General features: G+C 48.3%; 1 protein-coding gene across 3 annotated transcripts in view; it reads left to right on the top strand.

The window, feature by feature from the left end:
* Positions 1 to 5462: 5462 nt before the first annotated feature.
* Positions 5463 to 13637, top strand: part of SPOP (speckle type BTB/POZ protein) — a 77109-nt gene continuing 68934 nt past the window's right edge. Inside the window, exon 1 of one of the 3 annotated variants that reach the window (XM_002719303.5) lies at positions 5463 to 5758. The gene's annotated coding sequence lies outside the window, so the exon portion shown is untranslated. The remainder of the gene's footprint in view (positions 5759 to 13637) is intronic. The other 2 variants (XM_051824879.2, XM_070060831.1) reach the window with 2 other exon arrangements.

Below are 13637 nucleotides of genomic sequence, written 5' to 3'. Positions count from 1 at the left end.
CTTGTTTTAAAATAATGACTTCAGATCATTTTGAGACTCATTTTAAAGATGAATGAGACAGAGATGGAGTTGTGTTGCCAGTCGAAGACTAAAACCAAAGAAAAATGGGACCCAAATCTGTTATTTCCTCTTCTCTCCTTCCCACTGCCTTTTTTTTGACCTTGAACTTCGTCCTTTGGATATCATCTTTCCCAGCCACTTTCCCAGGTCACAGACTCAGAACCTCCATACCTCGCAGCGTATTGATCAAATCCTCAGATAAGTACACCATCCGCAGCCTTTTGTTTTATTAAAGAGAAGTAAAATGACAGAATGCTTGTTGTGTGCCAAGTACTTTTGAACAAATATGTCATTCAAGGCTGTTTATTACCCCATGATAAATGCCTCTTTCCACTGATGGGATGGGAGGGTTGGTGGGCCAGCGTCTGATCTGCTTCCTGTTTGGGATGGGGCCCTGCGTGGATAGCTTCAGCGAGAAGCAGGGCTATGTATCTCACAGTGCACACCATGGGACCTTTCCTTGATAGATGGGGCCCAGGGCGTGGTCTAGGACTACCCAAGTGGGTGCCGCTGCCTGCGGCACGGGGCGCAAAGGCAGAGGGACGCGCTGACATCCCTTGGAGCAGCAGCAATGGTGAAATGCCTGCTGGCAGCACTTCGTGGCCGGGCCCAGCATCCCCAGACTGTCCTGCTAAAGACAGTTGGTGCTGTTCTTCCGCCAGCCCTTGGTTTCCAGCAGAAGGCTCAAGTCTGGCTCATCTGCGCCTGTCAGCACTGGGAGGCAGCGATAAAGCGAATTCCAGTCCTAGTGGACGGAACCTGAGCTGGTGCAGTTCTTGCAGCCAGGAGCCCTGGCTGCTGTGTGTGCGCAGTCAGGCTCTGAGGTCAAAAAGCTTGTCCAGGGGCCACAGGTGGCCAGTGGCGTGTTCTGGCTAAGTCCCACACTGTTTCCCTGGTTCCATGCTTTCTAAGAACTCTATAGAAAGGTCCAGAGACCAGGAGCAAGGAAGGGGGCACAGGTGACAGAGCAGGGCTTTGAGACAGCAGATACAGCAATGTGTTAATGCCCTCAGATCCACGTTGGGCAACGTATCCATAAGTCAACAGGGCCCACTTTAAGCCATGTTTTATGTTCAAATGTTATTTCAGTTCATCCTCACAATATGATAGGGTGGGCATTATTTTCTCCATCATTCCAATGGAAGAACCGAGTCTCTGAGAGATTTGTTGTAATTTATGTTGTAGTATGAGAAGCCTGTGTTACTCCCGGGCTTGAAACTGAGTTTCCAGACAGAGGCTGCAGTTCATTCATTAAGCCACAGCTTCTGCACTGTGAAACTTAATCAATCAATAAAATTTCTCCACTGCCGATTTTCTAGTAACCTCACGTGGCCCCAGTGCAAGCTCATAATTGCGTTCTTGTTTCCTCATACATGCTCTTATTCCTGTCTCTCTGTCTTTTTAAAAGAGATATGTATTTATTTGGTTACCTGAAAGGCAGAGTGACAGAGAGAGAGAGAGAAAGAGAGATCAATCTTGCATCTGCCGGTTCATTGCCCAGATGGCCACAACAGCCAGGTTTGGGCCAGGTCAAAGCCAGGAGCTCCACGTGGGTCTCCCACGTGGCTGACAGAGACCCAAGTACTTGGGCCATCATCTGCTGCTTTCCTAGGCACATTAATGGGGAGCTGGATTGGAAACAAGAGCAGCTAGAACTTGAATCAGTACTCCGGTACGGGATGCCAGTGTTGTAAGCGCTGGCTTAACCTGCTGCGCCATGACACAGGCCCCACTTGTGTGTCTTTCCTTCCATGCTGAGCGCAGGATTACTGGGCTACTAAGGACCTTCCTTCCCGGGTCCTTGAGGGCTCCACTGGCAGCTGCTGAGCCAGGGGGCCAAGTGACCAACGGAGAAGTTCATCAGCGACAGATCAGCTAAAGTGCAGAGAAGAGAAGTGCAGTGCTTACAGCCAAAGTCCTGCCTGCCTCTACCTCCCCCACAGCTTCCAGGGAAACCTTGCCTTCGCTTACTGGACTGTAAAATGGAGTCAGAGGTCGTTGTTGGCAGAATACATAGCAGATATCTCTGGGTCTTTGGGGACAGATCTCTTGCCCAGACCTGGCTGGTGACAGCCAATGAACACTTTGTCATTTATGGTTTTGGATTATGAAAATGAATTCTGCTTGTTTCCTACCATCACAGGGAGCAGTGAATTGAATTGGTGCCATTGTAAGTTTGATTGTTGTTGCATAGATAAAGGCCTCATTAAGTCCCTCATGAGGACAGAAGAATTTTATTTTGAAGAAAGAGGAGCGAGGAGGGGCTCCTTGCTTGTGGTTACAGCAGCAACAACCAAAAAACATTAAATGGAGGCAATAATTAAATAACTGCACTTTTCTTTCTTTCTTTTTTTCTTTTTACCCAAGCCTAGTCAAGAGGCTGCGTGAGTTTTTAATTAGTGCCGTATTTTCAATAAATCCGTATCTGTATGTGGTGCTGATTCTTTCCTGGATAAGGAAAAGATAATAATGAGAATCCTATTTTTCAGTTCCACACTAAAGGGATGCCTGGTATATTTAATCATGCTGCAGAAATCCTGGCAGCTTTCTCTGAGCCCAGTCTCTGCTCTAATTACATTTCTAGATTTTAGTAAATTGAAAGGGAAAATGTAGGAACAAAATAATTAAAACCGAAGAGGAAGTGCATATTAAAAAGGAGAAGCTGTTTAAAATTCTTCTACATAGTGCTTCCAAGGACATCTACAATCGTTTAATCAGCTCCACACCAAATCAAAGTCCTTTATACAGAGGCTGGTAGGGTCATAGCTCAGGTGGGCGGTGTGGTCCCCACAGTAGAATGGGAGCCTTGTCGCACCAGGCTGCAGATGGGGACTCGACCTCTCATATCTTTCCAGATTACTGGGGATTCAGGCCCAGCCAGGACAAGCTGCTGGCACAAACTCACTGGCCCCCGGGGCACCCTCCCAGGTCCTGGGCAGCATCTGGCTAACCATAATGATTAGCTCCCACTGTGGGGGCACCTGAGTAGGTTGTCCATGCCCCCACTTCCCTTCCCACCCCCATGCTCCCTCCCCAAGATCTACCTTATTTTTGTCTTTTCAGCCTTCCTGTGAAATCTGCAGTCCAGAGAACAGGCATCAGAACAGCCTGAGAGAAGACACCAGCAGGAGTTACTGGGTTACCCCTAGGGCATTCTGAATTTTCACAAGGCCCAAAACCCTGTTGGCTGCTGCTGAAGGGATGAAGGCTGTTGATAATGACATGAGTGCAATCTACTTGGAAAGTTTCAAGCATCCACCCGATAGGCAAGAATAGCTCTTTGTCTTAAGTGGGGCAGACATGCTAACCACATCACTGCAACATTTAAGAGATCTCCATTTTTCTTTTTTTTCATTATTTTGGATGACGTGCGGGTTGTGCCAGCTGTAGGCGTGTTTGGACCATGATTCCTGGGGAATTTTAAGCTGTGGGATTGTAGGGTCTGCTTCTGTGCTTGAAAGTGGAAGACAGCCTGGCACTGTCAGGGGATTCTTTCCAAAACCCCCTGTGGCTTTGCCTGTGGGCTCCCAGCCTTCCCCACTGAACAGACACCTGGCGCCAGGACACACGTGGCAGGAGGCAGTGGGTACCGTCTCCTGGAGATAGTCCCACAGGCCTGGAGGCAGCACGGCTCCCGGAAGCCGTTCCCAAGGCAGGGCCCACACCTTGTCACCTGTGTCAGGGCTCAGCAGGTTGCATCCTACGCTGGGTGCGCCTGCATCATGTATGTGTATGTCTGCAGAATGACCGAGACGGTGCCTGCTCTGCAGTTTCTGGCTTCATTCAGTAAGGCTAACTCTTCAAAGTTTGAGCTAAAGGAAAGAATCGTAGCAGTAACAAATATCCCATCACTGCCCCTCTAATAGGGAGGCGACATTTTCCCTCCCAGGGCCATGACCTCTGAGATTTGCTTTTTAAAGATTTATTTGAAAGGGGAGTGAGTGAGAGAGAGAGAGAGAGCGAGCGAGCGCTTCCATCCACTGGTTCACTCCCCAAATGGTTGCATCCGCCAGGGCTAGACCAGGCCCAAGCCAGAAGCCTGGAACTCCACCTGGGACTCCCACAAGGGTGCAGGGGCCCAAACACTCAGGCCATGCTCTGCTGCTGTCCCAGGTGCCTCAGCAGAGAGCGGATCAGAAGTGGAGCAGCTGGCGCCTGAGCTAGCGCTAATATGGGGTGCACGTGGCCCAGGCTGCGGCTTAACTTGCTGCACCACAACCCTGGCCCCAGGTTTTTCTCTTTCACTAACATCAGGCATCATTTTATCCCGTCGGGGAGCTAGGAGAGACCGGGGCCAAGCCAATGGTCATGGAACTGCTTCCTTCCAGCGAGGCCACCTAAAGATCCCGCTGCCTTTCCCAAAAGAGGGGTCCTTTTTTTTTTCTTTTTTAGAATATTTATTGGAAAGGCACAGTTAGAGAGAGAGGGAGAGACAGAGACATCTTCCCACAGGCTGGTTCACCCCCCCCCCCCCCCCAAACAGCCTGCACCGCTGGGGCGGAGGCAACCTTGGGAGAGACGCCGGGTTTCATCCGGATCTCCCACGAGGGTGGCAGGAATGCCAGCTCTTGGGCCGTCTTCCGCTGCTTTCCTGGAACGTCAGCAGGAAGGTGGAGCGGCTGGGACTCAAAACGACGCTCGAATGGGATGTTGGCGCTGCATGCAGCAGCTTACCCCGTTGTGCCACAACGCCGGCTCCTTCCTTTTGTTTCCAAGCGCTAACTTTCAAAGGAGGCTTGGCTGGCGCCGCGGGTCACTAGGCTAATCCTCCGCCTTGCGGCGCCGGCACACCGGGTTCTAGTCCCGGTCGGGGCGCCGGATTCTGTCCCGCTTGCCCCTCTTCCAGGCCAGCTCTCTGCTGTGGCCAGGGAGTGCAGTGGAGGATGACCCAAGTCCTTGGGCCCTGCACCCCATGGGAGACCAGGAGAAGCACCTGGCTCCTGGCTTCAGATCAGTGCGGTGAGCCGGCCGCAGTGGCCATTGGAGGGTGAACCAACAGCAAAAGGAAGACCTTTCTCTCTCTCTCACTGTCCACTCTGCCTGTCAAAAAAAAAAAAAAAAAAAAAAAAAAAAGAGGCTTAAAAGGACCTCTAGCATCACCCTAAAGTCCCAAACCGATGTTCCTGAAAGGGCTGGTTTAAAGAAAATGAGCTCAAGTACTTGGCAAACCATAAACTGCTTGCAAGTGGAAGCTGCTGTTGTGAGCCTTTCTCGTTCCAACGACGCCCTGCCCCTCCACTTGGTTTGTCTCTCTTCGGTCCTCGCGCCTTGCCACGTCCTACCGCGCAGGGCACGCGACCCCCGCCGAGTTCCCGCCTCTTTCGACCCAGGCCCCTCCTCCCCGTCAAGTCCCCGGACCTGGGCGAGGCCGCCGGGACGCATGCGCGTTGGGGGGAGGAGGCGGAGTCTTGAGGAAGCGGGAGGAGGGGCGGGAGAAGCCAGGGAGGGCAGGGAAGCGGCCCGGAGAGGAGGGGAGGCGGCCGCGCGGGGTGGGGCCCGGCGGGTACGCGTTCGCTGCGTCGACGTGCTGACGCCAGGACGCTCCGGCCGGTGTGTGTCGGGGGGTATGTGTGTGAGTGTGCGCGTTCCGAGTGTATGTGTATTTGTGTATCGGCGGTCCCGCAGGTCCCGGATGTTGCGGACAGTATGAGGCGAGCGCAGGGGGACGGGGACCAGCAGCTGTCGCCGCCGCTCTCAGGTGAGTGGGGGGGAGGAGAGTCGAGGGAGGGGGTTGTCGTGTCGGAGTCGGGGGGCGCCTCCCTTAAGAGGTGATTGACCTCCCACTCCCCCCCCCCCCCCAACACACATATGCTCCTCTCTGCCCCATTTCCTGCACCGGGTTACTTGGTTCGCGAATGCCAGAGCCTAATCAACCGTCCTTCTCCTTATCCCAAGCATTCAGGAGACACAAACGCGCCCCCTGCCTTCGGCACCCCCCCCAATCATTTCCCAGCCCCATCCCCCTTGCCAAATAGTGAGCTGTCGCCTGCGGCGAGATGGGTGACTGCGCATGCGCGAGTGTGAACGAGCTTGGGGTGCCTTCTCGCTGCCCTCGGGGCGCATGCGCATCGCGGTGTTGCGGGGACCTGCGGGATAAAGAGCCCCTTGACCATGCGCCCGCCTTCTTCCTGGGCCGTGCGCGAGACTTGCCCGACTGTGAGCTCGTGCTCCTATCCAAAAGGGAGAATTTAAATTATGCGAGGGACTTGGAGACAAAGCCCTGTTCGCATCTGTGTTTCCCTAGAGACTCCCGGGCTACAGACACCTCCCGGAGCCGGCGTGTCCCACGCTGACCCTGCTGTTGAAACTTAGCTGCGACTTGCAAGTTACTTTTCCTTTCCTCGACTCTTAGGAACTTCCCCTGTGTTTAGGAGTAGACGCCCAACCCATTCAATTCTTTGCGCAGGGATTTTGGTGGCCTTGCTAAGGAGGCTAAAGGTCATAGGAAAGAAACTTGAGTGTGTGTCGGAGGGTTCCTCTTGGTAAAACTCTGGTTATCTTCAGAGAACCAGATAAAGTGGAGATGCAGAGCCTGCAGTTGGAGGCGTTGGGAATCCAGACAAGGTTCTCACCTCCCCCTACCTGTGTGACCTGTGGCCCCCACCTTTTTTTTTTTTTTTTTTTTTATGAAAGATCTCCCTTAGCACTTTGGTTTTAGCTGTACATTATTGAAGCTCTGTGATCATCACATGAAAACAAAGACAGTTAGAGACTAATGGTGGGCAGGAACTTGACCAGTGGAAGTTTTAAGTAATAAAAATGACTTTTCTTTCATTTTGGCAAATAAAAAGAATTAAAAAACTTTAAGCACCGTGGGATTTTAGTGAGCTGGGACCTGGGTTTCCAGTTGGCAGTTCAAACGTGGTCCTTAAGTGTGCTCCCGTGTTGCCACTCTTCTGTTTACCTTGTAGCTTCTTACTGCTGCCATCAGGACTCTATGAGGAAAAGAGAAACTTACCAGCAAAAGGTTTGCTCAGTAGCTTTGGCAGGAATAGCTCGATTGTTGTAGGAGGGACAAGGGAAGAGGGAGGGGCGTTTCTGTGTGTCGCAGTTTGCCTTGCCAACCCTGAGCCCCAGCTGGACCCCTGAGAATGGGACATATTAGTAAGCCTTGTTTCCTGTTCTCTTCCCTTCGCATTCTGCTTGCTTCACCTCCTTCGGTAAAGGCATTTTTGGCTGCCATTCATAACTCCAAGACTTTATGTTCTTGGACCTTAAAGTGTGTGTGTGTATTTTTTCTTTCTTTCTTTTTCACTTACCTATTTACCCCGGCCTTTACATAGTTCAGCTGTCTTTTGTGGTGTTTCCAGTTGTCATGGTTATAGGTGGATCCAACAGATGATGTAGGAATTCGGGGTGCATGTATCCTCCTGTGTCCTGGGGAGGAGGTGGAAACGTTTTTCTCCACATGCATACTAAGGAGTTTAAATTTACTGCGACAGCTCCACACGTAGGATCAGGGCAGTAGGTGTTGGTACTTTGGTGGCTGCTTCTAAAGCTCTTGATAGTAGCTTGTCTGGTACCTGGGAATTTTTGTTTGTTTTTATTTATTTGAGAGACGGGAGTGTACGAGCAAGCGAGCTCCTGCTGGTTTACTCCCCAGTAAATCCCTTGGGCAGGCCAAGGCCTAAAGCTGGAACTCCTTCATGGGGAGCAGAGACCCAACAGCCTGAGCCATCACCTGCTGCCTCCCAGGGTGCGCATTAGCAGGAAGCTGGAATTTGAAGTGGTGTTCCAGTTGGCATAGGGGTATCCTTAGCGGTTTCTTAACCACCAGGCCAAACACCTGCCCCTTAGAGATTTTTAAATTTTTATCTATTTATTTTCATTTTATTTGAAAGACAGGAGGAGGAGAGAGAGAGAGAAGGACCAATCTTCCATCCACTGGTTCACTACTCAAATGCCTGCACCAGCCAGGTCTGGGCTCCATGGAAGTCAGGAGCCTGGAACTCAGTCTGGTTCTCTTACGTAGATGGCAGGGACTCAAGCACTTGAGCCATCACCTGCTGCCTCCCAGGGTGTATGCCAGCAGGAAGCTGGATCGGAAGCAGGGCCGGAATAGAGTCAAGCACTCTGATATGGTACACAGATGTCTCAAACAGCATCTTAACTGCTGTGCCACTTATCCCTTGATTTTAAAACATTTTAAAAATGTGTTTTCATTTTGTTTGAAAGGCAGAGAGACAAAGACAGATAGATATCTTCCATCCACTGGTTCACTCCCCAAAAGCCTGCAATGACCTAGGCTGGGCCAGGCTGAAGCCAGGAGCCCAGAACTCTGTCTGGATCTCCCCTGTGGGTGGCAGAGATCCCAGTACTTGAGCCATCATCCACTGCCCCCCAGGATGTGCAGTATTAGGAAGCTGGATTGGTAGCAGAGCTGGGACTCAATCCAGACATTCTGATGTGGGATATGGGCATCCCACACAACTTAACTGTGGATCCAAACACCTGCCCCCTTGGAGATTTTTAATGTTGCCTATGTCTGGACTTGGATCACTTTCTGGTAAAATCTAGAAGTAAAACTATTGTGGTAATAAATGCCTGTCTTTTCTTCTCCATAGGTGTCTGTCTGCTAGGATACCTTGTTCTTTTTTTTTTTTCTTTTTAAAGATTTATTTATTTATTTGAAAGAGTTACACAGAAAAAGAGAGGCAGAGAGAGAGAGTGAGCGAGCGCGCCTGCTGTTTTCCATCTGCTGGTTCACTCCCCAATTGGCTGCAACAGCCGAAGTTGTACCAGTCTTAAGCCCTGTGCAAGGAGCCTCCTCCAGGTCTCCCACATGGATGCAGGGGCCCAAGGACTTGGGCCATCTTCTACCACTTTCCCAGGCCATAGCAGAGAGCTGAATCGGAAGTGGAGTAGCCAGGACTTGAACCAGTGGCCATATGGGATGCCAGCACTGCAGGCAGCAGCTTTACCTGCTATACCACAGCGCTGGCCCCAATACTTTGTTCTTATCTGGAAGCATTTCACTTAGTTGAATTCACCAAAGCCTCATTTAAAATTTTGACAATACAAAGGCATGAAATGCTTTTAGGATTAAGATGAATATCATTAAATAATTCATATTGGTACAGTACAGAGCATAGTTTTAAAAAATCACTCTTTAAAATGGGAAGCACGTACATATGAGACAACATTCAGAAAGTACACAGCACGGGGAGTGACAGGTCTTCCTCCTGCCAGCCCCCTTCATCCACGTAGTTCTCCTGCCCACAGGGAACGCTCTTGTTGGTCCTGCTAGAGGTAGTGTGTTTACGAGCACGTACGCCTGTGTGTTCTTTGGTTTTTGTTCTACACGGATGGCAACGTGCTACACCTGGTATTCTGTACTTTTCTTTTTGCACTTATCTTGGTGATCACCCCATGCAGTGTTTACAGTACCTCTTCCTTTTTGAAAACTGTTAGATATTCCATTGTATTGACGGGCCATCATCCATCCAACTTTTCTTGGACATTTAGGTTTCCATATAAGTATGGAATTCCATGTGTAAGTGCTGGGCCAATGGCAGTGAACATTTTTAATGTTTTAGATATTGCTAAGTTGCTTCCCACGGAAGCTGTCTCAGTTTATGTGAGTGTTCCTGCCAGCAGTGCGAGTCTGCCTGTTCCTCACCACCAGTGTTGCCACATTTTTTGACCTTTTATACAGTCTTTTTATCTAAGATTTCAAAGTTCATTATGAGCTTGTTAAGAGGAGCTGTGGGTAAAAACCGCCACTCTTCTGCAGACGAGGGGATGGTGGAGGGTATTGCTGAAATGAAGAATAAAGTCATATGCCTGGATAGCACAGCAAATCCACAACAATGCTAAGAAGTCATAGAACCTGCATTCCAATAATTGCCTTTAATACTTAGCTGCTAGTTTCTATGTGTGAAATTATCTATGCCCATAAGTGATTTAAAAAAATTTTTTTTTAAGATTTATATATTTATTTGAAAGGCGGAGTCACTGAGAGGCAGAGGTGGGGGGCCACCTTCCATCCATTGATTCACTCCCTAAATGGCTGCAGTGGCTGGAGCTCTACCGATCTGAAGTCAGGAGCTTCTTTTGGGTCTCTCACATGGGTGCAGGAACTGAACTGAAAAGGTAACACAGTTAGTTAAGGTATTTTACTGAGTGCTGTCTCACTACAGAATATTGATACTGGCACTTTAATCTGTTGATGAGGCAGACATGGTGTGGTGGGTTAAGCCGCTGCTTGGGAAGTCTGCATACCGTTTTGGAGTTCCAGCTGCTTCATGTCTATTCCACTTCCTGGTTCTGCATCCTAGGATACAGGATGTGATGGCTCAAGCGCTTGGGCCCCTGCCCTCCGTGTAGAAGAATCAGATGAAGTTCCAGACTCCTGCTTCAGCCTGGTCCATCCTTGGCTATTGTATGCATTTGAAGAGTTAACCAGGGGCCAGCACTGTGGTGCTGTGGCATAGGTAAAACCGCAGCCTGCAGTGCCGGCATCCAATATGGGCACTAGTTCGTGTCCCAGCTGCTCTACTTCCAATCCAGCTCTCTGCTATGACCTGGGAAAGCTGTAGAGGATGGCCCAGGTCCTTGGGCCCCTGCACCCATGCAGGAGACCCAGGGGAAGCTCCTAGCTCCTGGCTTTGTATTGGTGCATCTCTGGCCATTGTGGCCTATTGGGGAGTGAACCAGTGGATGGAAGACCTCTCTTTCTCTGCCTCTTCTCTGTGTAACTCTGACTTTCAAGTAAAATAAGTAAATCTTGAAAAAAAAAAAAAAGTTAACCAGCAGATAGAAGATCTCTGTCTGTGCTTTTCAAGTAGTTGAAAATAAATAAACATTTTTAAAAATTCAACCTAAAAGTTTTTAAAACATCTACTGGGGGCCAGCGTCGCGGCGCCGGCACCCCAGGTTCTAGTCCCAATCGGGGCACCGGATTCTGTCCCAGTTGCTCCTCTTCCAGTCCAGCTCTCTGCTGTGGCCCAGGAGTGCAGTGCAGGATGGCCCAGGCCCTTGGGCCCTGCACCCGCGTGGGAGACCAGGAGGAAGCACCTGGCTCCTGGCTTTGGATCGGAGCAGCGTGCCGGCTGCAACATGCCGGCCATAGTGGCCACTTGGGGGGTGAACCAATGGAAAAAGCAAGACCTTTCTCTCTCTCTCTCTCTCTCTCTCTCTCTCTGTCACTCACTGTCTAACTCTGCTTGTAAAAAAAAATTAAAAAAAAAAAATCTACTGGTTAGGGACAGATGTTTGGCTTAGTGGTGAAGGCACCATGGTCAGGATGCCCATGTCCCATATCAGAGGGCCTGGATTCAATCCCTGGCTCCGGCTCTTTTGTTAGCTTCTAGTTAATGCGGGCCCTGGGAGGCAGCAGTGATGGCTCAAGTCACTGAATTCCTTCCACCCATGTGGGAGGCCTGGATTGAGTTGCAGGCTCCTAGCTTTGGCTCAGCTCAGCCCAGCCCCAAGCTGTTCCAGCATTTGGAGAGTGAACCGCTGGATGGGAACTTGCTGCTCTGTCCTCTGCTTTTTTCTCTCTGCACTTCTGCCTCTAAAATAAATAGTTACTACTTCCAAAAAAAAAAAAAAAATTTCTGTTGATTGCAGAATACTTCACTATGTGCTGCTAAGAAATAGAAATTAAAAAGATGTCTGTGCCTGAAGGAGTTTACAATCTTGTTGAAATACTAGAGCAGCTGAATATATGAAATGAGAACAGTTAGGAAATAGTACTCAAACTGTAATAAAACACTGTGTTCCACGCTAAGAGGATTTTGCAAAGGTGTGATTAAGGGTTAGAGGCGAGTCCATTTGGGAGGACTTCCTGGAGGAAGTGCATGTTTTTACAAGTGTTTGAAAAATTTTTAAGCCTACAGAAAAACTGGAAGAATAGTATAGGTATCTCCTTTATACTTGTCAGATTCAACAATTGTTCTTATTTTGTTACATTTGCTTTATACATGTTTAGATGTATAGTATGTACATTTTTTTCCCTTTTAAGATTTATTTGTTTATTTGAGAGGCAGAGTTACTGATAGAGGGAGAGACAGAAAGAAAGGTCTTCCATGTGCTGGTTCATTCCCCAAATGGCTGCAATGGCTGGAGCTAGGCCTGTCCAAGGGCCGGAGCCAGGAGCTTCTTCAGTTCTCTCACATGGGTGCAGGGGCCCAAGCACTTGGACCACCTTCTACTGCTTTCCTAGACACAGTAGCAGGGAGCTGAATCAGAAGTAGATCAGCCAGGACTGGAACTGGCACCCATATGAATGCTGGCACCACAGGCAGAAGCTTAACTTACTGTGGCACAGCTTTGGTCCCTAGTATGTACATTTTAATATTGAAAACATCATGATGCTTCCTTCTTAAATACTGAGATGCAGCCCTTAAAAATGAAAACATTGTTTTACTTAATTGTTCTTAACAGTACTCAACACAGTTAAAATGCATCAATGGTAATTCTTTTTTTTTTTTTAATATTTATTTATTTATTTGAGAAGTAGAATTAGAGAGGGAAGAGGAGAGACAGAGATCTTCTATCCACTGTTTTACTCCCCAGATGGCTGCAATGGCCAAGGTGAGCCGATCTGAAGCCAGGAGCCAGGAGCTTCTTTCGGCTCTTGGGTGCAGGGATCCAAGCTTTTGGGCCATTCTCTATTGCTTTCCCAAGCCATTGCAGAGAGCTGGATCAGAAGAGGAGCAGCTGGGACATGAACCAGTGCTCACATGGGATACCACAGACAGATGCCTAGCCCACTGTGCCACAGTGCTGGCTGCAACAGTAATTCTTTAATATCGTCTGATGCCTAATACATGTTCAAATTTTCCCAGTTGTTTTAAAGGTTTTTAGTTTTTTAATTGTTTGTATTTTTTTCTTCTAAATATATCTCTTTTTAAATCTAGAACAGTTTAGAAGCTGTGTGATACTGGTTTGTTTTTTGAGTAGACCAGGCCATTTTCTTATAGCATATGTCACTTCTGGAATTTTCTGGTTGTTTCCTTATGGTTTCATTTAAGTTGTCTCCTTATACCTGTTTTTTCCATAAACTGGTATTGAGCTTTAAAGGCTTAGCTGGATTCTAGTGAAATATGTTGGTAATAATAGATGTTGCTCTACTTCTCATTGCATCGTAATAAGAGAAACAGTGTCATAATGTCCCACTATTAATGGTGCTGAGTTTGATCATTTGTTTAAGGCAATAAATTCCAGATCTCATCATTGTTAGCTCATTTTTTCCTTTGTTAATTAGCAAATTAACTGTAGATTGGTGTCGCTTTGGCTCCATACTTCTCCAACTTTATCTGGTGATGGTGAGCCTTGCTTTGTATCAGTTTAATTTATTGGTTGTTGCACAGTGGTGATTTTCTAATTCTAGCATTTCTTTCCATTCCACTAGCTTTCAACCTTCTATAAGGACTTCCCTCATCAGGAATAAATTATAATTTGTACTAAAGAGTTGAGGTAAATTCTGAATTATTTTTCTTAACACTTTTCTGTTTAAGGAGATGGTATATGTAATAGTCATCTCTCATGTCAGTGAATGAATTGTTTTCATTTCTCTGTTTTAGTGTCATCATGAACTCAAGGATTTTAGTTTTTCTTCCAACAGTTACGGA

Source organism: Oryctolagus cuniculus, chromosome 17, assembly GCF_964237555.1.
Source record: "Oryctolagus cuniculus chromosome 17, mOryCun1.1, whole genome shotgun sequence".
NCBI lineage: Eukaryota > Metazoa > Chordata > Mammalia > Lagomorpha > Leporidae > Oryctolagus > Oryctolagus cuniculus.
Note: the sequence above shows the minus strand (reverse complement) of the source record. Positions and strands in the feature narration are given on the sequence as shown.